Raw genomic sequence first — 27,804 nt, forward strand, 5'->3', positions numbered from 1 at the left:
GAGGCTCAGGAGTATCTAGTGAAGGGGACTCAAAGAGGCTTGAAGCTTCAGCCTGAAAGAACAAACTTAAGGAAAATCTCAGAAATGACTAACAAATCAGCCAGAGTACATATAGCCAGGGTGCAGCGCAGTGCACTACATCCCTTTCCAATTCATATTTTCTACTTGTACTTTGGTATTGCCTAAGGATCCCAGTTTGGACTGAGTCTCAAAAATAGTGTCTTAGCTGACTACCAGATGCCCTTGGGCGTGCATCCTGCACACACTGGCCTCACTGTCATTACAGCTTGCTGCAGCTGCCTCCTGCCCATACACCCTAGTTACCAAAAAACAAGCTGTGAAGAGAGATAGTGTGTCATCACATCACACAGCTGGACCCCAGAGGTGAAGTGCTCCTGGACCCCATGGTTAGATGTAGACATAGTGTCTAGCATTGTATGAACATATAGCGCTAGAAAGTTTACAGCCCAAGCAGCTTCTGGTCAAAAAGACAAACCAGATAACTACATATAACCACAAAAGCCACTGTTTGAAAGCATGGTTTGATAAAAGATCTGTGTGTTTTCCCAGTTTCTTAATCCTGAATCATTCATTTCCTTTAACATCACCCACAGCATCCGTTTGCCAGTCAAATGCCTTCAAAATCCCCACACTGTTCAATTACCCTCTTTCCCTCCTGTCATATCACCCGCAGGGTAGCTGCAGACATTTTCTGGAAGCATATTTTTTATACTATATGGCAATATAATTGTGGGTATGTTGGCCTTAAAAATAGGCTAGAAAAATAAATGAAATATGCTTTGCCTAGGATGTTCCCACAGACTGAAGTTTCAGCACTCAGAATATGAAAACCTGCAAAGTCACAGACATACCAGAAAACTTTTTCATCTGGGCATGGGCGGAGCAGGAGAAATTAAAAGGCAATGTATACCCTATGTCCTTCGTGCTGGACACTGGGGTATGTCACTTCCACTTGTGATACAGCTGCTGCACAGCCCTCCGGGAACATCCGAGTTGTGCTCATCTCACTTTCTCTGTGCTAAAGATCCTCTGTTCTCCTGAAATCGAGAGGACAGGTCAGACCTTTTCTGTTGTAACTCCTGCCATTGAAGTGAGCTGTACCACATTTCCTCGTTGCTGCAGAGGCTCCAAAAAAATTCTTAAGCAGTTCTTGGAAATCCTGACAGTTCACCTGATGCACAGTAATTTGTAAAGCTGTTGTAATTTGACCATACATCCGGGCCTTCAAAGGAGCCCTTTGATTCTCATCCAGAACCATCACAGGAGTCGACTCTAAGATAGTCATTTTATCCTCCCATATGTAAGAATGGAGTTGCCAATACTAAGATATACATTTTGCAAGATACAGATGTGGAGAAGCAACTCCACCTACATTTGCCTGAATATCAGCCAGTGAGATTTGGCACCAGTTAGCTAGCTTGAGAAAAGGACTTGTTATTAGCTTCTGCATGCTTCACTTCACACATTTTTTGCATGATTTTCTTTCCTGTCCAGTAAATCAATGACAAAATCATGTCAACCTCATCTCCATTCAAATCCATGCCAAATCTGGCAAAGACTTTTTAAAAATATTGGGTGGAGACCCTACAGAGACCTTGAAAATGTTGTTTGTTTGATTAATATTTTACAGGACTGGTAGAAAAAAATAATGGTGCAAAGTGTTTAAATATGATTTGCATAGTCATTGAAACATGACTCCACTGCTCACAGATATTATCTTGTATTATAGAAAGTTCTTTACAGATGTGGCATAATTTTGTCAGTGCATTTATGTAGTTTCTGGAATAATTACACTTCTAACCCTTCTTAATTCCTTTAAGTATACATCTTCTCAAATCTACAGATAAGAGCTTCACATATTCCAATCTGTATGGGTGACTGAGCACAGGAACAAGCTGTCCACAGAGATTGTAGAGTCTCCTTCTCTGGAGATATTCAAAAGTCACCTGGACATGGTTCTGGGCAACCTGTTCTAGATGCCCCTGCTTGAGCAGTGATTGGACCAGATGGAACCCAGAGGTCTCTTCTAACCTCTGCCATTCTGTGGTTCTGTGACTCTGTCTCTATACGCTATAGAATAATCTTCCAAGCTAAAATATTGCTTTCTTATTAAACAAACAAAATAATAATAATAATAATAATAATAATAATAATAATAATAATAAAACATAGTAGAAGAAAGGAAGAAAGACAATACAGTACCTGTCTAGCTTACTACCATCCAACAGTCCATTTAGTGGTCCTTACACATTTTAATTCCCCGGATGTATCTTTCCCATTACTTTCCCCATGTCATGGCTCCACAGCTTAGGTATTACCCTGTACCAGTAACAGGATCTAGATTATTCTCTCTTCTTCATTAAATATTAAACCCCAGTCAGTTCTATGGTCATATTCTTATAAGAGAATTATAAAGAAGCCATTTTTTTAACTTGCTTCAAGACTTTCAACCAGGCCCCAGGTTTGGAAAACCAAATTTGCAGTGTAGAGGCAGAATGTAATAGTTAAGGATCTTTCTATTTTTTTTCCAACATTCTTTGAGATGATGCTACTTTTGGTGGGGGATTGTTTCTGGGTTTTGAGTGTTTTTGTTTGTTTGTTTCATAGAATCATAGAATCATTTAGGTTGGAAAAGACCTCTGAGGTCATTAGGTCCAACAGTTAACCTAGCACTGCCAAGTCTACCACCATGCCCCTGAATACTACATCTATAAATCTTTTAAATACCTCCAGGAATGGTGACTCAACTACTTCTCTGGGCAGCCTTTTCCAACCCTTCAGTGAGGAAATTTTTCCTTATATCCAGCCTAAATGTCCCATGTCATAACTTGAGGCAATTTTCTCTTGTCCCTCAGCTGCCCCTCATAAAACTTGCTCTCCAGTCCTCTCACCAGCTTCACTGCCTTCCTTTGGACAAACTCTAGCACTTCAATGTATTTCTTGCAGTGAAGAGCCCAAAACCGAACACAACACTTGAAGTGCAAACTCACCTTATATTGCTTTTTTCTTGTGGCAACTCACAGTAAATAAATGAATTGGGCATAGAAAAGGGCATAGCAAAAATCCTGCTAGTGTAATTACACAGTTATCTCAAGTAGTCACACAGAGCTTTCATAAAATGACCCTACATAAGGTCCACACTTCCCATAGCCAAGAGAAAATGTTTTTTTTTTTTTTTTTTTTTTTTTTTACTCCTAGGTTAATCAAGAGTCCTTTAGTACCATCCTCACACCTCAGAAACAAATAGTTATCCAGACAGAATAAGTAGGTAAAAGTCTACTCTAATGAACATTAAATATTCATTTCCAGAACACAGTAATATTTTGCATGTATTAGTTGAAGAACTTTTATGTCATGTTATAACAGTGAGCTTTAAACCTACTTTAATGGGTTATAGCAATTTTTGTAACTTCTCCAGCACTTCAAAATCACCTTAAGTATTTATAGTACTCCAAGCATCTTTGGATTATGTTATAACTCCATAAGATGCACGAGATGTGTTACTACGAATATTTGTTGACACAGTGACGTGTCTCTGAGTCAGACTTCCTTCATTTTTATTCATCTAGTGGGTGGGACAATAATTATTGCTAGCCTGTTCTGTGTCAGCCGTTATAGTAGGGTGGATCTACAGACGTCTCCGTCTGTTCCTTAGCGTAAGCAAGGACACTATTTTTATTTATTCTTCTATACCTAATGTAATGTTCTAGTAACCTGTGGGAGTCAGACACCCTAACTCACTGCGACCCAGCTTTAACACTCCTTCCAGTATTGGTGTCTGTTTATGGCTCATCTGCATTTAGAAATACCCCTCTTTTATCTGATGATTTTCTGGCATGGATTTAGAGTGGTAGGTACATATATGAAAAACATATCACTTTAAATAGTTTGGCAACTCCATTACTATAATAAACATTTTATAGCAAAAGTGACATTTCAGGGAGGTGGGGGGGGAGGTGGGAAGGGGAACAGAGAAGAGGGGGAGGACGACAACACTATATCTCACTTTAACACTATTCAGAGCAATAATTCGCTGTTTCTTTTCCATTTGGTCCTATAGCTGCCACTTAATGGCAAGGGTGGGAGCAAAACCTTTTGCTAAATGTAACAAGAATTTAAATCACTCTATTGATAAAAAAGAAGGGGTGTTTGGCGTTCTATATCAACAAATGGGGTTCCTAAACAAAATGCTTTAGTGAGCTGGTTGCCAGATTTACTTCCCAGTGATCAAGCACTGCCTAGCTCCCTCTCAAAAACATATGGAGAGAGTTAGCTTCCCAGCAACAGGAGAGTCAGAAGCTGAAAGCAAGGCTGCCAGGAAAATCAAACTGCTGCAAACCCAGGAAATATGAAAACTTTTGAATCCATCTAGGAACATCCACAAGGACACCACTAGATCCCAGACTTGGCATGTTCTTTTTCTCTAGCACATATGTGATATTTACACATCACATCACAAGGTCAGGGGAAAAAAAAAAATGGAGAGAAAGAACAATCGTGCAAAAGAAATATCCTGGGATGCATCATCTCACTGCACACACAGTTTACACCTACATTATTAATGCTTTCAAAAATAGAGAACTGTATATACCCTGACATTTGTAAGGCAAACTTGAAGATTCACAAAGAAATCAAAGTTATCTAATCTGAAGAACTGTCCCAAATTACTGAACCTTGCAGGATCTTTTGACATCTGTAGGTATTAAATGAGCTGACAGACATGGCAGAACATACTAGACATGAGCAAAAATACAGTACATGTTTCTATATGTTTGGCAGGTGAATAAAGCATTGCCATAAGGACTGCAAGATATTTGGAGGGAGGCCAGATTAACTCAGGTAGAATTTGTCTCAAGATGAAGTGCTCCCTGAAGTTCAGGTATATTTTTTCTTGGTTCTGAAACTGGTCCCAGATGCAGTTTCATCTCATGTTTTTCAGAGTTCCTTCAGAGTATGTGGTAGTAAGAAAGTTGGCACTCACCAGGCACTTTTATACTGATAATAGGGACAGCCGGCTGTCTTTAACTATGATGATGTTTAATGATACTTACATATTTGTAACTGGTTCCTTAAGAATTCATTTCCTCTTTTTCTTAACAGTAATCTGTACCACTTAGACAAAGCAGACACAGCACCATGATCTAAAATCTCAGCACTCAGCCATTCATACTGATTTTCACAATGAAGAAAATGTAAACATATCCTAGTGAGAACTTCACCCTGTATCAGCTTTAATACATGTGCATAATGCTTGCATACATGCATCACCCAGTCTCGTAATGGGTGTGACCCTGTGCATAAAGTTAGAAAAGAAAGGCCCAGCTCCTCAGACTTCCATGGAAGAGTACACCAAATACATCCTATGTAGTTATGTTGATCCCACTGGTAATTATACACCTAGGTAGGATTTAGATATGGGAACCATCTTGCTGAATTTTGGATGTCTGTTTGTGAACTAGCTGTCAAATCTCCCTTTCTAGACAATGTAGGTGTACACAGTACCATCAATAACATGGTACTGTGGTCATTACTGTGATAACATGATAACATGATACTGTGGCCAATGGTCATTTTAGGATCAGATTTATCTACTAAGCATAAATTATGCTGACTGTATTGATTAACTCCATTAGTTGCCAAGGGAATCTAAGGCGACTAACCCATAGACACCTTCAATGAAGACAACCACAATTCAGATGAATACGCTCTCCTTTTTCTCTTCAGACAACATCTTCTGAGCAGGAACTGGCCAATATCTGGAACACTCATCCCTTTTCCTGAGCTAGGAAACATGGTTGACATTTATGGCAAACAAATGCGTTTATATAAATTATTGTTCAAGATATAATCTTAGAAATATTTGCATATGAGTGCTACATATTATATGGGCAAAACTACAAAGCTACGGAAGAGTAGAGTTCAGCTCATGGCAGAGCACAGTTTCTGCTTGACTGAACAGACCAGTGATACCAAAGTTTGAAGTCAATGAAATGGAGTTTTGATGAGATATTTTAAAATCTGATAAGCCAGATACCAGCAGGAAAGAGCTGCTAGGTATCAGCTGCAGAGAGTTCAGCTGACCCCCAGTGTCAAACCTGCTTCTAATACTTTTTGCAATGTGCCTTCATATTTGTGCTCACTGAAATATTCGCTTAGACAATTGAATAGTACGTAAATCGCTCACTCTGTAAATGTGATAGCTATAAATATCAATCACCTCATTGGATAGATTTTTCTGTATCAGCAGAAATTAATTTCTTTTCCCCACTTCAGGAGAGGGAGGAGGTGGATAGTGAGCTAGAGAAAAACCTCATATTTAGAATGAGAACCCCACATCTCTCTCTGTTGTAAAGTTGAGAACCTCTCCTTCTCTCTTCATTCCCTACCAGGTGAATCTCCCCAGCCTCATCTGCAAATCAGTTGCAGAAAACTGATGAAACCAGAAGAGGTGAAAGACTTCTGGTGATGGAGACACAAAGCAAAAGACAGACACAGGAGGTGAGTTGTGTGCAACAGCTCTCCTGCCCAGGAACACCCCGCCATCCCAAAGGGACACTGAAGGAAGCAGAGTCATGGCCTGTTCACCCACCGCCTGCCTGGCCACAGGCACAGTGGGAAGTAATTATGACTACAAAAAGCCCACTAGATGACCTCAGAGGAACCCTAGCTGTAGTGATTGCACTCCCACATCCAAGCTTTCTGCATGTCTCCCCAAACTTTTTTATGTTGTTTTGTTTTCTATAAAACGAAGAGAAAAAAAAAAGTCTTAAGGCATCAGAGATTTTTATGGTGATTGTATAATAATAAGCAGATTACAAAGACATCTTTACATGATACACAGTTTAGATAAGCAGAGGTTTCAGCCCAGCTTCATGGATATTAAAAATGGCTTAAAAACATTTTTGTTCAGAATACATTGAATGTGGAAGTTATATGCCTTCCTGTAATGAGGAGATAAGATGTATAAACAGTTGTGCATGTTAAAATGCCTACACATCTTCTTTTAATTAAGTTTTACTCAGCCACTCTGATACAGTCCTTCTGTGTCCTGTGAGTCAGCTACAGCAAAAGGATCTGTCAGATTTCTACTTGATTTGAATTGTCCAGGGGTTATCAGATTCAAATAAGAAAGGAAATATCCTGAGCTTTTGAACAAATCTCACACCCATTTAGTCCCCTGAAAATATATTTTTTTTATAATTTACCTACAAATTCCCAGCACTTTTCAGGGTAATTCCAGTCAAAATGGAAGTAGACAGACCTTTGGACCTCAAAATAAAGTGCTCTCTTTTTCTTTTGCAGTTTTTCCAATATGAATTCACAGGGCCATTTATATAATCTTTGCTGATCCTTCAGCTTTCTGAGGTGAACAATTTTATAGGTGACCAAAGGTAGGACTTTCCCTAAAATAGGCACAGAGAGAGTCAACTCTTCTGCAGGGACTGCTATTATTACTGAGAGAACCAATATTTCAATACCAGGTTACAGAAAGAAATAGAAATTTAAAACTAGTATAATAGAAGAAACATCTGCGTGACCTAACTGTGTTATTCAATATAAAATCCTGTTCAATAGCTCCCATAACATATTACTTCTTATCTGCTTGAGGGTGGTCCAACAGTACTTTGGATTATATTACAGACATAGATGGATTAGTTCAAAATGTCCCAAACTATCATTTGGGAACTGACCAGACAATACATGATTCTGCCCTCTAGTTAAAAGGAAACTGAAGTGATTAGCTGAGTTCAGTAAGCAATGAGTTTTTCAGATAGGAAAGAAAATTGGTTTGGTTCAAACCAAAACTAATTTTTTTTCAAGTTTCATAGTGAAATGAACGAAGTGAAAAGATGTGTTTTGGTTCAAGCTTTAATGTTTCCTGTAATCTACAATTTTGTTATTGTTGTTATTGTCAAACTGTTTAAATGTTTTGCTTATATTTTTTTAATTTTAATTTTTATTTATTTGTTTAAGATTGGGTTGATTTCTAACTCAAACCAACTTTGTGGAATGAGAAGGCAGAGTCTTGCTGAGAGAAAATATGAAATCCAAAAATTCGGCACTTCTGACACAGAGGAGTTTGATATAATTTAATTATTTCCTCTTTGCTTCTTCCCTTTCTTTCCAAGTCAGACCCATATGATAATTTGAGGATTAATTTTCAGAGGAAAAGAACTTCTTAGAACTTCATGCTGTAAGCATTTCATGCTGGAAGCATTTTACTACTGGTAAATATTTCAGCTGTAGCAATTGGTAATAATGTCTTGCATGAGAAAGACGCTTGATCCTGTGCTGAGGTCAGGGTTCTGCAGTGTGACTCCATTTTCCTTATCAGAGTGCTTGTTGTTATGCCCTGTGTTGGAATAACAGGAGAATTGGGTCCTAAAGAAGATATTAGTCTGGCATTTGTGTCCATAAAACTTTTTGACATTCCTTTTGCTGTTTCAGCGTTGCTGTTCAATGAAGGATGAACTCTCCTAGTGGGAGCTGTCTGCTCACTGGTACCCCAAGGGTGGCTTTTGCTGAAAGATCTGGACACAAAGCAGGGTATGATCCTCTACACTAGAGTTAAGGATTTAACACCACCAAAAGTGAAAAAAGAATCAGGCATAAGCAACTTAGTTTTCCAAGAAAAAGACATGGAAAGGCACCCCCATAAAATGACTGGGCAACCACTGCCAAATTCACCTATTTACTTGAAAGGTGAATATCCATTTGCCTTAAAAGAAAATAGTTCACAGCATAGCAATTCTCACTGCAGCAGTGAGATTTATTTTCTGATATTTTCCAATCTTTGACCAACACAATGTCCCAAAGAAAGTAAAACCAACATACTAGATAATAGAAATGTTGTCAAAATATTTTATGGGCTAGCATGTTCAGCGTGTAGCTTTCAACTTTTTCTTGGTGTTGAAGTCTTATTTTATTTGCTTTCTGATTTACCTTCATGGTGTCCTGCTACAGCAATAATGAATCTATACTGTATTATGCAGGGCTTTTATTTGTAGATACTCAGAAAGCACAGTCCTTCAATGTGCCAGAAAAGACTGCAAAAATACCTGTCTGCTTTTCAAGAACAAGCCCTGTTCTGTATTTGAAGGAGATGGATGCTCGCTTTCTTGTTAGTCAGGTGTGGTAACTGGAAAACTTCCCTCTTTACTAAAGTTTTCCTTGAATCATATTTTAAGAGCTGCAGGAAAACAGTGAAATGAAATTAAAGGAGGATGTTAGGAACCACAGTGGAAGAAAAACCTTCAATTTTGAGTTGCAGAGTTTGCTGCTCAATAGTGTTCAGCTGTTTGAACAAGCCACAGATGTGCAACACATGACTGCAGGTGAAGACATTACAGGGAAGAGTGTGATGAGGTTTCTGTGGAAGACGACATCCACCCTGCACCTCCACCCCGTGTCTGCTCCACCCTGAAGCACTTGGAGCTGACCAGACCCAGTGAGATCTCTGCTGGCCATGTTCCTCCTCCTATAGCCCTAGCGCAGGGGGATTACAGAGGTGGCACAGGAAGGAGCTTGGGACTTTGTCATCACTACAAGTGGGGGAATGGTAAGAGCTGAGTAGTTTAGGGTCCCTATCCTTACAGGTTCCTCATGAAATTCATTTCTTAACAGATTCTGTGGGCAAAGCCCAGCAGATGTTTGGCCTGAGCAAGGTCTGAAGGATCACACCAGCTACCTCAGGACATGTGACACCAGACATGATGTAGAAAGCCCTGATTAGTGAGTGCCTAAGGAGAAATTCAGGTGCCCAGATAGGAACATCTGTCTCTTAAAGATGTTTTGGTTATCCACAACATTTGCTTGGGTGCTGGGCAGTATCACAGCTTCTCCAGGGGACCTTCATGCTTTCAGGACTAGCAGCAAGAGGTTGGATAAAATATGTAAGACTGTCTAAATTACGTCTGGAAAACTGTTTCTAAATACTGGATTTGCTTACCTAGTATCTCATGTCTGGTGTTGAAACAAAAAAAAAGTTGAAGGAAGGTGAGTCCAGTGAAACTCCTAAATTGAAAGGGAAGGGTCTTTTCTTTCTTTCTTGGGGGAAAAGCAATCTTGCCATTCCTGGCGGCCATCTCTTTCCTCCTTCCTCATTTCAGTCCTGCTAAGGCATAGCTGATTTCATAATTCAAATCTTTTGTCTGTAGGGTCAGATACTAGTATATGATCTTCTGCTGAATAAAGATTATTCTGCTGAATAAAGATTATTTTGATCCACAGACCCTCAGATGGAAGAGAGAAGAGAATGGATTTTGTCACCAGCCTCTGAGATACATGTGTCTGCCTTACAGATAGGTGGAAGTCAATACTGTGTCATTGAGAGGTCCTGCCTAATGTCCTCTTTTGGCCTTCAAAACTGAGAATCTCTGAGCAACTTCTGGTGTACTGCTGAAGACATAACACAGCCTTCTGGTGAATTCAGTGGAATACCTCGTTACCTTTCATGTTTACATGTGTAGCATGTTCAGTTTTTGTTGTTTTTCTGTCACGTGAATGCTCAATGTTTTTGATTGTGGCTATATCCTTTGCCAAGACCCACCATTTCTTGAATTTTAATTTTTATTTTTATTTTTTTTGTGTGTGTGTGTATTACTGCAGTGATTCATTTCCCTTATGAACAAACATCGCTGCCTGCAAATCTCTTTCAGGGTTAACCTAAGACACCCCTTGGACTCTCATCATGTTTGGGAGTTACAGCCACATGTGGGAGCCATGGCTGAGCTGTGTGTGGGAAGGGGGGAGGATTGTAGCCTTGTTCTCACACCCCATTTCCAGGTGTTGAACTGCAGACATAGGAGAAGAAATTACTTCATCTTATCCATCTGGCAGCACAAAATTTAGGCTTTTACTTTCATCATCATGGGAATTTTTGCATTTAGGTGGTCGTGTGTTGACAGATCCACCTGATTTAGAGATCTCATCTTTCTATTAGTAAATGCATTTTCTATAACAAATACTTTTATTTGTAGCTTATTATTGAGCCAACCAGAGAACCAGTCATGAACAATAAAGAATGAAGGACAATTCTTACTTCCACTCACAGGAGAACAGAAAAGGGGAAAACAAGCAAACAAACAACAAAAACAAACAAAAACAAACAAACAAACAAACAAAAAAGATATCTTCCCTCTGTGGAGAAATCCTTCATTCTCAATTGTCTATTTCTAATGCAGCAAGCATTTTCTAAAGTATTCTTCTCCCTTGTTGTAACTCATTAATCTAATTTTTGCATTAAATTATATGGCAGGCAAACATATACTTAGCCTCTCAGGGATGGTACTTTCTTACCACACTTTTTTTGCATTTAAATTTAGCCATCTATCGTGAGTTTATACAAAGAGGCATAGGATACATAAAAGGCATGTTGTACTGGCTCACTCAACAATATACACACAAACTGTTTCACATCAGTGTGAAATTTCCTTTTGGTAACTACTTAATGCTGAGATTTCAAATAATCAGGATACCCGGGACTTGAGGAACTGCTGCTGTTCCTGCAGGCTGCCAGCAGAGAGAGCAAAAGGTGCCCAGTCAAAAACCATTAACTCTCTATTTGTATTCTTCATGCACAGCATAAGAAGGAGGAAAGTGTTTCCTTATGCCTTGTAGGGAACCCATGATTTTCTAATGTGTTGTAGAAAGTAAGTATAGCACAGCTACTTAACTACAATCAATATGGTTCATTTAACCCTTTTAGAAAGTTACTGCAAAAAGGACTTTTATGTTGGCTGCATACCTGTGTGGAAGCCACCTCTGTGGTTTACCTGGTTGAAGCTCCTGTTAGCACTTGAATTTCATCCATCCTGCAGCATGACCTGGTGGTTCTGTGATACCACCATCGGAAGATGTAGGTAACCTTCAATCTTTTAATGTGTTCACCTGTCCTGGGACAAGTGAGGCAGAGAAATACATCCTGGACAGGTTGGAGAGCTGGGCGATCACCAACCGCATGAAGTTCAATAAGAGCAAGTGCCGGGTCCTGCACCTGGGACGGGGAAACCCTGGCTGCATGTACAGACTGGGCGATGAGACGCTGGAGAGCAGCCTAGAAGAGAGGGATCTGGGGGTCGTGGTAGACAGCAAGTTGAATATGAGCCAGCAATGTGCCCTGGCAGCCAGGAGGGCCAATCGTGTCCTGGGGTGCATCAAGCACGGCATCGCTAGTAGGTCAAGGGAGGTGATTGTCCCGCTCTACTCTGCACTGGTGCGGCCTCACCTCGAGTACTGTGTGCAGTTCTGGGCACCACAGTATAAAAAGGACATGAAACTGTTGGAAAGTGTCCAGAGGAGGGCTACGAAGATGGTGAAAGGCCTGGAGGGGAAGACGTACGAGGAACGGCTGAGGTCACTGGGCCTGTTCAGCCTGGAGAAGAGGAGGCTGAGGGGAGACCTCATCACAGTCTACAACTTCCTCGTAAGGGGGTGTCGAGAGGCAGGAGACCTTTTCTCCATTAACACTAGTGACAGGACCCGCGGGAACGGGGTTAAGCTGAGGCAGGGGAAATTTAGGCTGGACGTCAGGAGGGGGTTCTTCACAGAGAGGGTGGTTGCACACTGGAACAGGCTCCCCAGGGAAGTGGTCACTGCACCGAGCCTGTCTGAATTTAAGAAGAGATTGGACTGTGCACTTAGGCACATGGTCTGAACTTTTGGGTAGACCTGTGCGGTGTCAAGAGTTGGACTTGATGATCCTTAAGGGTCCCTTCCAACTCAGGATATTCTATGATTCTATGATTCTATGATCCTTGTATCCTTGTTCGGTAGCTGATGAAGTAAGGGCCTGAGAGGTGGGTTGTATGGTGGCAGCAGATGAGTGGCTTGGATGTCTCCAGCCCTTAGGCTGGAGTCTTGTTTATTAGCCCAGTCTTAAAAATGTATAAAATCGCAGTTACAAATGATAGGCTGTGGCAGTTGGCTGTGCCTGGCCTGGCAGAATTAGGGAATTTGTGTTTCTTTCTCAACAGCAATGACTGAAGAGAAGGGTGCTGTTCACACTGACACACCCACAAACACTTCCACTGGCTCATTGTGAAATATTTGGCATTTCGTGTTGCAAAAGCCAAAAGGGAAAGGATTTAGGCTGACAACTGGAAGTAGAGGTGAAACAGCAGTCAAGGTGTACTGAGGATGTTGCCAGCATTTCATATCTCCATGGATCCCAGCCCAAAGATGACAAATATTTAGTGCAGGGGACTAGAAATGGCACTGGGAGAAAACAAGTTAAGGGGAGTGACTAAGACAGGTTTCCCCCGTCATTTTCTGTTTTGTAATATTAGAAAGATCTGGTATGGATCAGTGTTTATGAACCAGACAGCAGTGACCTTTTAGAAATGGGATTTGGCCGTGGTCTTACAAAGGTCCTCAATAATGTAAACTCTACTCACACAAATAAAGAAAACAAAGTGAGATTTCTGCAGGGTGTGTAGCCAGAACCTGCTTTCCACAGCAGACAGTGGTAGAGGGCCCTTACTTGCTGCACTAAGCTCTGCTGATGGGCAATTCCTGATCCTTGCCAAAGGATTTCCAATGACCTGGCCCATGGCAGATGTACAAAGAGAGGCTCGTAAGAATATACATCTTCTGTGTGGCCCAGGAATCGTAACCATGGGATTTTTCTAACTGGGTAATTTGATTTGCTATTCAGTACAGGCCTGATATGCAAAAAGAGAGAAGAATGGATGTTTTCCCAAAACGGTCAGTTTAAGGACAAACTAAAATATGTAAAATGTGAGTTAACAAGGAAAGGAACAGCCATTTTCATCTTTGCTACCTTTGACAGCAGAATATAAATTACTGCAGGGTGAATCTTGAGGCCAGCATCAAGGGAAAAATATTCTTAGGGTCAATCATTGTATTCACATCAGGAACACTTAAATTCAGCCAGATGAAAATTTAAGATGGTTATCTTGTTCTGAAATACTTTTGAAAAATATTTTGTTACTATTTTTCTCCAGATTTTCATTATGGCTTCAATCTATTCACTCCATAGATATCCCCACCTCAAATTGTTTCTAACATCCCATACTGGTGTGAAAACACCAACTCAATTAACTTAGAATTGGAAAGTAAATGAGAAAGGAAAATTGGGGATTGCATTATGACCATAATATAAATATTTGGTCAATATAATCCTGGCCTGAACTGAATTATTCTCATATGAGTTTTGCAACACACTCTGTCTCTGCAAATAAAGTCACTTAGAGTTGGAGGCCTAAATGTGGATAATGTGGATTTTCTTTTTACATTGTACTTGGTATTTGTCTTTGTTTAATTCTCATTAGTTGCAATGCTGATCTAAAATATCATTGTGGAACTACAATATCACGGAGGAATTTTGGTAAAACATTGGAAATCTTATTCCTCTCTTTGACGGTGATTTCATTTTACTCTATTTTCTCTGATTTCTTTAAATCAATATAAAACTTGAAAGTACTGTCCAAACAGTTGAAAAGCTGTCTTTCACCTATGTGGTACTCATTATGCATGCTGTACAATTGCTCAACCTGTGAATCATAAGGGTATTTCTGCTCTGGGACTTGAAGTTTTCCACCACAAATTTTCATTACAACCACTTCACATCTGACTGACAGTCAGGTGTGTTAGAGTATCAGATGAATCTATGATTAGTGGCAATTTTTTAGACTTTTTATTTGCTAATCTTTTCTTACACCATTCAGTCAGCTATAATGAAGAAGAAATAAATAAATACAGATTGAGCAGGTGTCTTCTGACAAAGGCTTCTAGTAATGCGCAAAAGGTGGTTAATGGTGAGAAATGTGTTTGATATGTACTAATTCAATAGGTCTCATGGATCTCTGACATTGCCTCTTTTATCTTTTCATTATATTTTAGCTGGAACTGTAGGTTTATCCAAAACCTACACTTCACTTGAGGTTCTTTGCCTCAAGTGAAGCATAACAATGCCAAATACTGAAGCCACCTGGGGTACAACTATACCAAAAAAAAAAAAAAAAAAAAAAGACACAGTCTATTGAATGCAAGAATGCAGAATGGTGTAGAAAACTTGCAATTTCCTTTTACACATTTTCAAGATATTTCCTCAGTTACACTGTAAGCACAAGGTAGTGGGCAGCAGGACAGAGCCCCAGAATTTTGTTTAAACCTAAAGCAGATAAGCCTCTTGCTCTGCAGAGAGTGATTCCCCATTTGGACAAGAACAAATAACCTAGGAGGATACTTCCATCTTTGTCATGTGATCCAAGGACAGTTAAACTGTTGGCACAAGATGAAGTGCATGGGAAGAAAAGAAGATGAAGGGGATTACCTTTCCCTATAAAGTTTCCTTGGGCTTCTTACCTTTTACAGGGCGTGATGGGCGCTCTCATTTGTTTCCCATTAGCTGTAGAAATAAGGGGAAGAGATGCTGCCTTCACCTGAACCATGAGAGGAAACAGTCCTCCAAGCCCTAAATAAAGTTACTGAACATGTTCCATTTCTTGAAGTAAATGAAATGTGAAGAAAAATATAGGCCAGCCTATTTTTTCAGTAATTCTCAATTAATTTCAGTGATTACACTAGGACTGAATTTCATCCAAGATTTTTTTTTTAGTATTTTTCCATTAATTTGAGATTGCTGAAGCTAGTGCTTGCAGAGACAGAAACTCGATTAGTTGAGCCAAGTAAACACAAAAATAGTGTTTGAAGACAATGAATAAGTCCACACAGGCCTGTGTTGCACAGGGCCTACAGATTTCTCCTGAACTTATATTTGATGTTGGTCTGTTGCGTAAACTACTCGGCTTTCATTAAGGTCATCACTGAAGAAAAAGCACAGGCAAGGAATTACAAAATATATTAACAACATGTATTATTACCCTTCAGAGGGACCATTTACGAGCATACGGAAATAATGTACTCTTTGTTTATTATTATTTGCAGTGCTTTTTTGGTGCACAAAGCAGATCTACTCTGCTAACCCTCACTGAGATTTAAAAAGGAGCAGGAACATGCTATTAAGTATATTGTTTTCTTTTAATTATTTTTAGTCACAACAGTTTTTACTCTCTGAAGGATGCTTATCTTGTGATGTTTCAGTCTCTCTCTCTTTTTTTTTTCCTTATATATTATTATATGCTAACCCTGAGACAGAATGAACATTGCTGAGTTAAAATTAAGAGTTGTTTTAAGCTGCAACTTGCAACTGGAAAAAGCTGCCTGACAGTTGATCTTGAGAGTTAACTAAGTCTCTAAGCACAAAAAGATGACAGGTCTTGCTACCTGGTCACTAAAGATTTCTTTTGCAATTAAAAGGGAAGACAGAGATTCAAATTACTACACACTGCTCTAATTTTGTCAAATAAATTACCATTATGAATATTCTATGAATATATTTGCAGTCCCAGAAAAACAGCATTGAAAACTTCCATTCAAAATAGGCAATATGTAAGGTAATGTGCACCTTACAACATTTACGTATGAAGAATAATCTCTTTAAGGAAAGACTTTCTTATCTATGAAGAAGCAGCTAATTGATATTAAACAGTATCTGTTTAATATCAATTATGTGTTCTGCTTAATCAAGTAAGTGTTCTGCTTAATCACCACTGAAGTTATTTTTGATCTGGACCTGTTTCACTTAAAAAATATCCCATAGTGTACATAAAATAGTTACGGTATTATTTATGAGATAAGCAGCTAAGAGAAATGGTAGAACAAGGTAGTACACTGTTTCCTAAAATTAAATAAAGAACAGCATCAATAAATAAAAACCCAAGCAATATAAATAGCTTCATGGATGTAGAAATTACTCATTTATATTTCTGAATATCTGGATCAATGTTCCTGTGGTAAAGGCACTGGTGTGTTCCACGCCTCAGTTGTACATACTCAGTTCAAAACAATATACTAGTACCCATATGTAAGACATGAATAACGCCTTTTCCCTGATTTCACAGCTGTTAGAGAAATAATTCATTATTGTTATTAAGTCATTAATGTCCATGAAATAACAGGACGCTCAGGTGAAGAGCCAGGGAATACAGAACAGGATTTCACCCATGAGATTATTATACTCCATTGCCCTTGCCCATGTAGTAGTACTAAAGATCAGCTCTTGCTCTGTGGATTGGACCCACTCCAAAGGAGTCTCACCTGACATTGGCCATGTATTTGTAAAACACAACAGTTGTCAGTACACTCAATGTTTTTCTGCTCAGGCCTGTGGTCCTCCCCAAGCTGCTCTTGTGCCCAGAGCACAGAGAAGCAAAGAATATTACTGAGATGTACTCCTCACAGTGGCACAGTATACAGCCATAGCATTCAAAATGCCAGACCACCACGGTTACTTAAATCTGAGCTAGGTTTCCAAGAATACAGTGGTTTTCATACAAAGACACTGCAGGATACCCTAGAGTTCTGGATATTCTACGAACAGCTTAAACTAGCTCTTACTGCCAGAAAAATAATCTGGAAATCTTGCAACATCACCATGATAATGTAGTATGTCTCCATAACATTTTCAAAATTTATGGCATGCTGCCTGCTGGATACAGCCAGTAGGTTGTAGCCTGGGGTAGTATTGCAGCTTTTAATCTAGGGTTTTATTAAATACAAAGCCTTTAGATAGTCAAGCATGCTTCAGATTTGTGTGTAGATGTGAATGATGAATGCTGGACAAATTGTCAGAGCTGTTTAGAGGGGCTTTGATTTCTTCTTCCAGTTGGTCCCATTCCTTATCTGGAATATCAAGCACTGGGATGCAATTCAGAAAATGACAAACCACATTTTTAAGGAACTTCTACTTCCTTAGAGTACATTTCTTTTAAAGAGGAGCTGCAACTTAGTATTTTCTGATAAAGAGTTATAACAAATACTTGCATCCCTGTGTTTTGATATTTTTTTACTCTAATTGTTTTTCCTAACAAATTTTACTCAGAAAGCACATTGACATCAGAGTAGGGGTCTGACTCTTAACAACTGTTAGAAACAAAGAGACCTAGCATGGAACTAATTAGTAACATTGACCATAATAGTACCAACGCTGAATGCTTGAGCTAATATTGTATAAAAGGTTTCTGCATCCATGTAAAGTCTTAAAAATTATTCACAAATAAAAATGGTGCTTTGCCTCCCCTAAGTCTAGAGCAATTGTCAGAGAGCAGAACAAAGGTCAATATAAGAAGAGTCTGCAGGACCTATCTGCTTTTGGGGGCATTTTGACCTTGTCCTCTATTCAGAAGTGTCTGCTCTTTGCAGATCCATAGCACAACAAGGAATCAGGTTATGGATCTGAAATCCCCCTATCAAAACAAAGAAGTGGGCACCATCATGTCCATTTTAATAAGATACTGTATCTCATAACATTTATGAAGTGATCATAGAGTTTATATATGTGACCAAGTGCATCATATTGCTATCAGCTTAATTACACTTATATTTACAAGCTTTTCAGCAGTTGGAAAATGCACTGTAGTGCCTCTCCTAGTTCCAAATGCAGTAATAACTGGGTCTTCCATCCATGGCAATGAGGACTGTGATCCATTTTACCAGCCAACAAATTACAGGTCCATACAACAAGATTTCATGAGGAATGAGGACATTTCTGGGATACAGGATTGTGCCTTGATCTGAAAGACCAGCTGGTCTCATTGGATTAATTGAACTATCATCTACTTTTTTTTTTTTTTTTAATTAAAGACTTTATTATATCTTTTTTGTTTGTTTGTTTGTTTTTATTATTATTTAACAGTGACAAAATGAATAAGTAGACTGAATTCAAACAAAACAAAAAGTTTGGGTAGTGTATTTTGCCTGAATATCCCTGAAACAAACAACCAAAAAAAATAAATAATTGTTATAATGTCTTACAATATTAGATTTGTGAATATATCCAAAAGAGACGCGTAGAAAGAAAGAAAGAAAGAAAGAAAGAAAGAAAGAAAGAAAGAAAGAAAGAAAGAGGGAATAAATTGTTTATATAAGATTGGATAAGTATAAAACAAAGATCTAACTACATTCTTGTAGTTGTTTTCCTTATAAAAGAAAGAGATACATGTTCAGAAATCATTGCAACATGAATAAAGTGGTTTTTTTTAGCTCCATCATACTCTCTTCTCTTTTTTCCAACAACATATTAGGGTGTCTTTTTGAGAGATTCCATATTTATTGTTTGGATTCTGCAACAGGCCATTTTTTTCCCACTCATTCATGACCTTTCTCAACCATCTGGCTAGTAATGGGTTTACAAGAAATTTCATATTTTCTGGGGCTGCCTCCAGCCAAATCAATGTAGAAATAATAGTAACCATTTGGGATAAAACATATAATTTCAAATTCACCCAATATGACTGATCAAAGACACAATATGGAAAACCGCTTCCTATAATTTTATGGCATATTTGTTTCAGTTTTTAGATGACCTATAGTTTCCCGGATTCAATTCCCTAATTTATTTAGAATATATTCATATTCTTTTCTTATACAATAGGCAAAATGATTTATTATCTATATTGTTACAGTACTCGAGACAGGTACAGAATATACGACACTGTAATTTTCTGCCGGTTATTTTCAGGACCTTCCTCTAGACTGATTATATCATTTATTTCCTTTCAAAATAATTACACTTTCCCAGGTCATGGCCACATCAGAAATGAAGGAGGGCTCTCTGTATCTTAGCTTCTTAGCATCTTTAAGTAATAGACACTAAGCATCATGATGAGTATTCTGAATGCTTCATAAAGTGGTGCTGGAAGGATCAGAGCGTGGTGTCATGCTGGGTTTTGCTGTGGCACTAACTGACTCTAATAACCTTGCTAATTCTGCAATAATTCTGCAACAGGGAGTTTGCAGGTTCAGGGTTATCACTATTTGTGGTTTGTACAGGCCTCCAAGGAGCATGGGGGCACTCCAAGACATTTCAGTCTGATGTTGAAATGCCAGTGGCTATCCATGCCTAGCAGACATCCTTCAGATACTGACATTTCCATAGCTACACACTAACAGCAGCCACATTTGGATAATATCAAGCAGCGGGAGATCAGTTGATATTTATGTACTGTCATGCTTCCAGATCTATGAGATCCCATCAGTGTTAAAGGAATATAACAATAGCACTTCCTTCCTCAAATTAAGGCCAAAACCCTCTTCTAGGCTTGAAATAAAAGGTGTCTGTAGGAAAGAGATAACTAATTGCTGAAAAGGGAATCATTTTCTCCTTTATCTTGTGAAAGAGAGACTGTAAATCCTGTCCTTTACTCTCAGCAGTTCCTAATGAGAGAAGCCCAAGTGGCTTACTTAGGGACTTTCTCCTTCAGACAAGCTTCTATTCAAATAACTATCTCCATGCAGTGGACAGCCATGTATTCTTTCAGTCACAAGTGTTCCTGTATTGCAAGAGGAACATCACGACATTTGCATCCTTCTTGTCAGTCTTTCCCCTTTTTGGGTTCTAGAGAGTCTTAGCATTTGCTAAAAGACCATTTGGGCCCTGAGAACTCCATGGATGTTTTTGTTCAGAGCTCTAGGCATTACTTGGGAAATACAAATCTACTCTATTCTAGTCTCCTGGCTTTGTGTAGACTTGTGATTTTTTGAGTATGCCAATGGAAACAGAAATGCCAATTTATTGCTGATTGAGGAAGGACTGTGTCCACCAGACAGTGTTTGTAGAAATTAGCATTATGTGAAGCACAAGAAGAAAGAAAAAAAGGGATAAAAAGGAAAAGGAGCTCTTTTATGTATGCAGTTGCTCCTCTCAGCAGCATACAAAGTCAAATGGAGTCCAAATTCTTAAACCTGGACAATATTTTCAAGGAAATTTTTGTGTTTCTCAAAAGGGGACTAGCAAGTTTTCATACTGGGAACTCTGTGGCACCACAGGGCTATATACAGGCTAATTTACCTCAACAAGAAGGTAATCTAAATCTTTCTGAGCAAGCTAATATAAAGCTAGCAATGTTATCTTTACCCTGTTCTGCAGTCACTTTTCTTATTTGTGATATAAAAAAATGACCTGTTCACGTCATCCCTTGATGTGATCATTGCAATCAATCTCTGTGAGGCTGCACTCTTGAGTAGGATTTGGGTGATTGCTTTAAACTGAACTCTTAAAGAACTGAAACATGCTTCTCCTACTCCACATCTATGTGCTGGAAGATAAATGAGACCAGTGGGTGTTACTTTGGAGAACGTCTCCATTCAACATGACACCAAAAGCGCAGACAACCATCCCCACATACATGAAAGTCTGTATCTCTTCTTCTCATCCTTCTACAAAGTCTGTCTGTTCCAATCTGTTCATCTGCACCTGAATATTGTGCTTATTGCAGGACAGCAAGTGATTTTTGACAGACTGGATTGTAGTTTAAAGAAAGACATATAAGAACAATTATGGCTCTAAAGTGAATTGGCTTTTGAAAAACAACTACGAGTTAAGTATAAAAGGCTGAAACGTGATGATGGTCTACGGATATTTGAAAAATGTAAACAGAAAATGGGAAAAAATATTACCTGGATATAGAGATTGTGGACCTGAATGTGAAATAAAAATATATTATTCAGTGCCAGGAAAATACACATTTAAATGAAGCATTCCTGAAAGAATGAGGAAAAAACACCACCAGTGGAGGGGAAACGTTTAAAACAAAATAGGGCTGCTTCCTATTTCTGTACACAAGGGAACATTTTTTCACTGACAGGGACATGGGTGATATGACCTCATAAACCTTTTCTACCTCTAGCCTCCAGGATTAAAATTCAAGTGCTATATCCTGAGCTACTGAAAACATGACTCAGGACAATGGTGTTATGCCAATTTCTATCACTTTAAAATCTGGCATTACCTCAATTTTTTTTTTTTTTTTTTTTTTTTTTTTTTAAGAATAAAACTGGCAAACCCATTTCCTGCTTCAATAAACCTGTGTGATAAGTGTTGCATGCAAGGAAGTATCAGATGTACTGAACCTGTTCTGCAAAAACATTATTCTGTTTGGAGGTACTGCTACAGTGCCAAAAAAAATCAAACCTAATCAGACTTGTTGGTGTTTAAAGATTTATAGTTCATTTTTAGCCAAAAACTGTGGTAATTAGTACCACACCATGGCCTGGACACAATCCAGTTCTTTAAGGCATAACTAGAAAAGTGCCACACGGAGCAGTTTTGCTGAGGTCAAATCTGGGACAATGTTTTCTACATGCAAAAAGCAAGTCTCTGTCATTTCTTCTGCCCATTATGGAGACTATTTTGCTGTCATCGAAGAGGAGATTGAGAGTGAAATAGCCAACAGCAAAGGAGTTGACTGCAGGGCAGTGGACTATGCAGTCCTGCCAGCCAAATCTCCCAGCTACAGCAACCATCAAGGCTGAAGGAAACTGCAAAATGTATTTCATGTGTACCAGCAAATTAATCATAAAACAGGCAAGTGAATGACTGACATGATTCATGCCACTCTGTAATGAAATGGATTAGTTGCCAGTTCAGCCTTCATGAAGTTTACTTGATCTCGAAGAAGGTTAGCCTGGCCTTGATACACTGCCCAAATGAGACTGCTGCTAAAGGTGAAGACAGGGCACACAACACATGGTCTTCCCTGAAAGGGGCTAGAAATTACAAAGCATTACAGAAAAGCTTAACATAGTTATACAGCAAAATCCAGTAAGCCAAATGTTAGTTGAAAGGATGCATTCTGGGTTTGTGCCAAAAACCACCTCCGCCCTTCTTCCTCTAAAGATATCCTTCACAGGTGGCTTGAGTGTATTTCTGAGCCTGTGGTGGGGGTGTAGATTCCATACATGGTTTACTGACTGAGTCAATCTTTGTGTATTAACACACAAAAGTCAGGTAGAAAGTGAGATACATCATTACAAAGCCTACAGCCAGCAAGAAACGTGAGTCAATGCAGTTATTTATAGCTAAAGCCCAGTACTTTTTGCTGGGATGTAATATCATACTGAAGAAAGGAGATAATAGTGGCAATGTCACAGCAATTTCTGAGTTTGGGCATTTGGTCCTGTAGTTCCTGAACAAGATGTGCAATTGGAAGTTTTGCTGTTGTGTGGTCATGTGAAATATTGGATTGACACTTGTACCTGACTGATGCAGGAGAAAATAACACGGGTCAAGCAATCAGGGCACAAGTTTAACAAGGACCTTGATGTAAGACAGCATGCCAATTTTATCATCTAACAGGTTAACCTGGGAAGAAAACACAAACTTTTGCACTTCAAGTCCAAGACTACTTTTCCATTGGCTTTAGTTCTTTCTGTGACTGGTATTATTCATTCATGAGATGATGTACATAAAAAGGACAAAAGTGGTCCAGACTTCTGAAATATAACAGGGGCTCTGCAACTCTGCCTATATTACACACTTCCTTCTGTGTTGCATAGCACTTTGAAAGTTGTCCTACTTTTAAAATACTTGTACTTTTCTTATATATGCAAGATCCATCATATTAACTTTCTTTAATCATGCAACATAGCTATAGGAGAACTTATCTATGCAAAGGTATGTAAGGTTTTTGCTAGGTAAAAGATACTTGAAATTCTTTGAAAATTGATTTATTGCTACACACGGAACATATTTTCAATTTCAGTAACAAAATGTGAAAATGACAAAGGAAAAAATGTCTTATCTGAAAACTTCTCTGTGTAAGACAAATTCTAAAAAGCTTGTGCCATGTATCTAGATTATATATCATCTGGGTATGGTATGGATTCTCTGAGGGATGAATGTTGTGAGCCTCCCAATGAGCAATACAAAAGCAGTTCTGGTGGTTTGGGATGATTCCTACTTAGCTTGGCCATTTAAGGATAGACACTGATCTCACAAAAATGACAAGTTTTGTATGACTCTACTGCCTTTCTGTGGTTTTCTGGCAGCACTGAGTGGCTGCAATCAACAGGCAGAGATGAAGCCAGAGCAGTCTTCCAGGAAAGGGAAAAACACTCTTCTTGATTCATCACTTTTTTATGCCTGCCTGTTAAGTGACAGCATTTCCTCCAGCAGCAAATGATGACTCCTGGATGATCCAGCAGGGTTGGAATTTCATGTGAAAAAGGTTAATTTCATAGTTTAGTGCTTTAGCCAATGGTTGCCTAAGGTAGCATACGAAATTGCAGACCTCTATATGGTAGAGATAGCATTAAACTCTTCTCCAAACTATTGCAGTCTTTCAGATGCTGTAAGATTTAGCCTAGAATGTTTCACACAGTCATGAGCTAATAGTAGTTTGTGCATATAACTTGTAGAGCTGGAGACCCGTTCCGAGTTTCTTTTCTTTTCTTCTTAAAATTCCTCTTTAATAGCATGCCAAGGACAAACTGTGCTCAGTCTTTGTTCTCCATCCACATTTGTGAAAGTGGCTTAACTTATCTACTCTCTAAAACCATGTGGTAAATGATTTAATATCTGCAAAATTATTTGAAAAAAAAATACAGCACTGAAACTGTGCTTTTTATTTTTATTTATTTATTCATTTATTTTTCCAAAAGGGCGAGGATTCACCTCACCAACTGTTCAAACAAATGGAAATGACTTCAAAACTCATCTGTCACTTTCTAATAAGGTTTGACAAGGTTCTTCTGAAGTTGAAGAGTTTCCTGCATCAGGTCTCGTAAACCTCAGCCTGAAACAATTCCAGCTTGGAAAGAAAGGTTGGACCCATTATAGGAAGAGTCTGAATCACAGAATATCTCTATAAGTCCTTCTTTTTTAACTCCCCATGGTGGTTGGCGCTGCATTACACTGTGCAAAATAAGGTTAACAGCCCTGGATTTTGTATAACAGAAGAAGCACTCAAATTTTGAAGTTTATAAGGGACAATTCATCACCAGCTGTCTGGGAACTGGAGAGGGGAAATTAGCTACCTCTTTTCCCAGACACGTCAGCTACTGCTCTGGAGTGAAGGTCAGTTATGGCCATATGGACCAGGGAAATCCAGTGCGACTGCTACAGGTGCTCCCCCAGCTGGTGGCACAGCCCCTCTTCTCACAGGAGAGAAATGAAACACAGAATATATTTTAATTCTACATCAAAGTTGAGCTCTTCAACAGATTGAAAACTTCAAGGTGCATTTCTCGCTCCCACAGCAGTGGGAGTCCACTTGGACTCTGAGCGTTAGAGACTGGCATTAGGTCTGGTGATTCCAGACCATGAGGTTGAAACTTCAATATCCATCTTTTACAGAACACAGCAGCCACTTGAGCCTCAGCTTGACTCAGCAAAGGTTGCACTGTCTGTTCTGGTACGTGAGAAGACTGTCCCTAAATTGGTTGAGATGATTATTGTTAAAAGAGGTGACAATATACAGTAGGCTTACAAACAAAACTTCTGAAACCTTCTATTTCACAAACCAGTCTGCTAAAACAGGTTCCAACTTAATTTACTTTGAAACAACAGATTAATATGGGCCTGAGTCCAGGGAATGTCATGCTGGGAAAACCCACCAGTGGTATTTTCATAATAAACTGGGATTATGAGAAAGCAAGATGTTATAACTGAAGTCCTCTCCATCCCATGAGGACTATTCACTGTGGAAGCAAAAGAGCTGTGAAAAATGTCTTCTAATTTGGGAACATAAAAAATAAAAGATCTAGTTATTTGCCACCTCTGACAAGGGAAAAAATATATATCTGGAAAGAAACCTCTTCTCTTCATGTGACTGTTCCACTTCAATATCTGTTATCTTAATCTCCCTCTATTACTTTTCCTCTACATTTTTCAGTCCCTCCCTTAGCTAGGAAGTCTTTCTATTCTCACATGTACTGTAACTTCTATGCTTCAGTATCAGGTTCAAAGATAAAGAGTGTCTTCAACCATTAGTATGAAAACTCTTTTTGAAGCTGCCACCAAAGAACAGTTCTCGGATTAAAATTGCATTGATTTAACAAGTAACATTCTTCAGCTGCACCACATATCTGCCCACCTGCCCTAACTGTCAAAAAAATGTGTTAGCATATTTCAGCTTGCAAAACTTTTCTTAAAAAAGGAGATGATTGATGCAGCAAGATTTCCTCTTCCTTTCTAATTATATGATATTTTATGATCAGTGTGTTACCTACAGAAACAAGTGCAAACTAAGTGGAAGTCTGTATTCATGACTCATTCACATATAAACAGCAGAGCTTTAAATTTGTGTCAAATATTATTTTATTCGTAAGAATGCAGTAGTCATTTATTTGGTTTCTAAAATTAATTGACAGGCTTTTGGCAGAAAGATGGTACTTTATGTGGTTGAGCCTGGAATAAATTGGGTTACACCAAACTGTTCAAATGTAATTTCTTTTTCTTTTATTTCTGTTATGATAATTTCATTGAACCCTAAATAGGTACACAATATGATGGAAATTTAGTCTGAGTTAACAGAAGAAACAGAAAAGAGAGGTCATTCATTCTCAAGCAGTACATCTGACAGGCAAACATTGATATGACATAACATTTTTACCCCAAAAAGATTTTTCACATGTGCAAATATTTAGAACATTATGCTGACTAATTTACCTGGATCTGTATTGGGCACTAGCTCAAGTAACACAGAACTGAACATACCACTTAAGAACACCACAGAATATTTAGAGCTCTTCATAAAGAAGATTCCATTGTAGTCTGACCTTACAATTCTCTTTTGTCATTAGCCTGCCAGGAACTCTTGGACAGAAATTAAAATTACTGAAAAATGTAAATTGTCTTTTAATTTCACCTTAGATACCATCCATCCGTAGTGAATATGTACCTCATATTTTCTCTCTAGCAGTAGAAAGTCTGAGATGTCATAGAAAGTGCCAATAAAATAGATTCTGGTAAACTGTCTTGCAATTAAATCTTTAGTTCTTCGGTTTTCTCACCAATCACACGTGCTTCCTTTTAGCAATCTCAGGAGTCTGTTACAAACCTAATTTGTAATGAAGTATGCTTGGTTGTAGCAGTGGTAGTCAGACCTATAACATATCTACAGAAGGATGTCAAAACTCCATAATTAATAGAGCTGGTAAACGATATTTACCTGAGTTGTAAATGACAGCTATAAAGATGTGGTAAAGTGAATATTGGCTGATATTTTCATAGAAGCTGTTCACTTAAAAATACAGATTGACGAGTCTATTTGTTTCCATGGGTTTGAATACACTATGTATAGTTTAATTTAACAGTTAAACAAACTCTCAGATATTTAAAAGAATTAACCTCTTCCATCCCTAATGAAATCACTACAATTTTAAATGATGTTTTCCACCCTTTTCTTAAAATCTCTGGTACTTCCATTTAAGACAACATTTCAAAGTGTTGCAGTCCTACCTAATTCTGCTAGGAACAATTATTTATTACTTTTAGCCATCTTTCCAGCTCTCCTGTTTACATGAATAAAAACTGATAAACCAATTTCAAGTTAAGCAGCTCAAAACTAAACTAAGACTGATGGTTAAGCATATATGAGGATCTTCCAGAGCTGCTGATGACTAACAAACAAACTAGATTTGATCAACAAACAAACTAGATTTGTTTAAAAGATGCGAAGTCATTTTTTTACAAGATTTTTCACAGATATCTTTTCAGTGTTTAGTTGAAAAAATTAATTAACAACTGTATACAGGTTTATATGTTACAGTCTGTACTACTACTTTCTGAACACTGAAGCTATCCCAGCTGGCAAAATAAATGGATCTAATAAATGGGCTGTTCTGGAAACAATGGGAAGTTGTATAGGACATAAATTCTAGCTCTACTGCTCGAAACACTAGACATTCTGTTATTCCATTTTTTTTAATTACACCAATTTTCTGAAAAGAAAATTACACTTTTTTTTCCAGGCAAATACC

At 38.4% G+C, this 27,804-nt stretch overlaps 1 long non-coding RNA gene across 1 annotated transcript in view; it reads left to right on the forward strand.

The window, feature by feature from the left end:
• Nucleotides 1-10,278, forward strand: part of LOC311430581 — a 28,529-nt gene extending 18,251 nt beyond the window's left edge. Inside the window, exons 2-3 of the long non-coding RNA XR_014688885.1 lie at nt 6,411-6,519; nt 10,252-10,278. This is a non-coding gene — a long non-coding RNA (uncharacterized lncRNA). The remainder of the gene's footprint in view (nt 1-6,410; nt 6,520-10,251) is intronic.
• Nucleotides 10,279-27,804: the final 17,526 nt, after the last annotated feature.

The sequence above is a fragment of the Aythya ferina genome, assembly GCF_964211825.1.
Source record: "Aythya ferina genome assembly, chromosome: 2".
In the NCBI taxonomy this organism is placed as follows: Eukaryota; Metazoa; Chordata; class Aves; order Anseriformes; family Anatidae; genus Aythya; species Aythya ferina.